Raw genomic sequence first — 3,114 nt, 5'->3', positions numbered from 1 at the left:
CTGTTCTGGTTCACTCTCTCTGCTTTTATCTGCATTGTTTTTGTCACAGCAGGCATATGTTTTCTGCAAGGAAGCTCTAAACACACATTGTATCCTACCTGCCCAGCACCAAACAGCAGACAGACAAAGTTAGCGACTACCTGGTGAACATAGCAGCTGAAGAGCCCAGTATTTCCCTTGGGGTTTTGATAGCAAAACAGAGCTAAGAAGGAGATGGAATGTTGGACTTACATTTTAGGTGGACACAGAAACAACTCCATATGAATACTACTCTTGCTCTGTGGCTGTCAGTTGTGTAAATAGGGAACTCTATGCTAAAAAGTTCACCATATCACTGAAAACTGATAATATGTCATTGTTGTGTTTACGGTTTGTTTCTGCTGAACCCTAGTGGCCAAAAAACTTGAGGGATTCTCCAAACTGGGTGAACAGTGTAGGGATTGCGGAAGTGTTTATACATTACATGCCCAATTTTAGGACAATAGAGCAGGAAATGATTCTAAACTTACAGCCAAAGCAACTCAAACAGTGTCGAGTAAAACAGTCAATGGGCCAAATCCAAAGTTCTTAGTAACTACTAGTCATTTTCAAACTAGTGAGTCACTAGTTGGGTTGCTAAACATTTTAGTATTGTGTAAATTGGTTGCTAGGAAACATCTGTTGCGCTATCCAATAAGAGGCTACCAACCATGTAAACATCTGATTATGCTAAGCTAACCAACGTTATTTGGTAATGAAGTCTAACATTGGTTTTGTAATTTGATGTATATTGTGTTTTTTCTGTGAAATGTAACCATATTCCATATAACTTCTTTACTTTTAATTTCAACTAGTCGGATATTAGCAAGCTAACGTAACGCTTTGTCAGTTTGTCAGTTAAGTAGCATAACAGCGACACTGGACAGTTGGTAGGTGAAAATATTTAGTTACAACTAATCTCTATGTAAGAACTAGTTTGCGTGGTGCAACCAGTTTTAAAGTAGTGATCTCCACAGTAAATCTCCACTTTGTAAACACTTATGTTATCACTAGGCTAAGTTTGAGCTTACGAACAGATGGAGCAGCTGGCTCCTGACCTTTTTTTTTTTTTTTTGGTGTCTTACTGGCTCAAGATGAGACGAAAGGAAAGAAAAAGGGAAGGTGGTGGCATTTTGTAACTGCTCTCAAAATGAAACACTCCTGAGAATGTTAAAATGTGCAATCGTTTCATCACTGCTCACACGAAGCTCTGTTCAGTTGTGTCAAGTTAACAAGCAGGGGAAAGGCTCCACATAGATGAATACGAAACATGTCACGTCCTTCCCAGTTTTCTCTACAACTTCATTTTAGAACACAATTCTTCCATTTTACCACAAAGGGGCACTACCTCAATGCAACCTTAAATCATTAGTACCCATACATGGAAACCATACATTCACCTGCAGAGAAATCCAAGGCAGACATGTCAGCTCTTTTGGGGATTTTCACCACCGACTGTTCTCTCATCTTGTCATCCCTCCTGCCCAGATTTCAGCCTTACCTTGGCAAGCATTTTTCAAGCCTGTGGAAAATTCTCTGTGAAAAATGACCAGCAAGAGGAAATTAAAGAGAAAAAGAAATGACAGGAAGAGGTGAGACAAGTGCCTGAGGGGGAGCAGATTCATTTGAATTGAAAATTAAGCTGACCAGAGTTTAAGCAAGCAGAGCACACCTGAATTGGGAAGTATACACTATGTGCAAACAGCTATGCAAGCAGACACACACATTCACTATTCATCCCAACCCTCTGTGTCTTTCTTGCCAATTTTCTAGTAAAGTACCTTCTATCTGAACATTCTCTACTTTTATTTCTAAGATGAAAAGATTTTTACATTTCCCTTTGGACATTTTCATAAACTATTCAATCATGTGATGGAATAATTCTCATGAGCCCAGTTAAAACAACACTGAACGAACATTTGAGAAAACACAGCGATGGAAAAACACACAGCCTTAATTTTTATGGTTAGGTGTCTGTGAAGGTGCAGTGCAGCAGAGCTGGTCCTGACTTCCCTGGGGCCCTGAGCAAAATTCTGCGTAGGGGCCCTCCTACCTGACCCTTGAACCATGTAAACCATTTACCCTTGCCACACAGTCACACCTGACAACTCAGTACTCCCACTACAATCCTCCCGTCTTTAAACAGTTTGTTCCATCTGTCGGTCTAAAAATAAGTAGTATACAGAACACAATGAGATATAAACAAACAATATTTATTGAATAGACTATTTTGTATAGAATCTTAAGATAACATTAACATTAACATAAATAAGAAATTGTAGAAAATAATAAAATATAATGCTGAGCTTTGGCTCTGCTGCCTGGTAATTAGTCCAGTCCTCACTATATTATACAATTAGCAATAGCTATACAATGTAAACATAAGCCTATAGGCTATGGCTGCAGTTATATGTCTCAAAATTGTCAAATAAAACCTATACAGTCTATCTGGACTGCCTGGAAGAAATTGAGAGAGTATTTCACATAGTTAGTTAAGGAGTCATTTACACAAATGCACCTCTGCCATTCAAACTTAAATGTGAGTAAAACTGTGTAAACATTTGAATATTTAAATTAAAATCTTACCATCAAAATATTCCTCTTCTGTACTTTCTTGAGGCAAAATCATCAATGATGTCATCATTGACATCATCATGATTTATGCTCATGATGGCCAGACCACTCAAATGTTACCATGACATGGAAGACCTCAGGTAGCTTTTGATGAGCTTTACTTTTAAAAGCTCCTCTCTGCCAATGTACTGTTACTGGTAGGGTGACTGCAATTCTTAGGGCTATCCAAAGGTTAGAGTGCTTTCAGCTTCCATGCAGTGAGCCTTTAAAGATTCACTGGTTATCTGAGAAGCAGTGCTGAAGTTCAGCAGCACTCCATTTTTGGTTCTCACCTGGTTGAGTGTTTCAAATCTTTCTTCCATGGATCTCACAGCAGAGTCGACCTCAAGGTTTTTCAGTGCATCAGTTACTGGTTCATCAGGAGCATCATAGCTGAAATGCCTCTTGCTGCCTCTCAGTCTCTTCTCTTTCAGAACAGCCTCCACATTCATTTCTTCACAAATGCTTTTGGCTGTTGTCTGG

Source organism: Thunnus maccoyii, chromosome 20, assembly GCF_910596095.1.
Source record: "Thunnus maccoyii chromosome 20, fThuMac1.1, whole genome shotgun sequence".
Lineage (NCBI taxonomy): Eukaryota > Metazoa > Chordata > Actinopteri > Scombriformes > Scombridae > Thunnus > Thunnus maccoyii.
Note: the sequence above shows the minus strand (reverse complement) of the source record.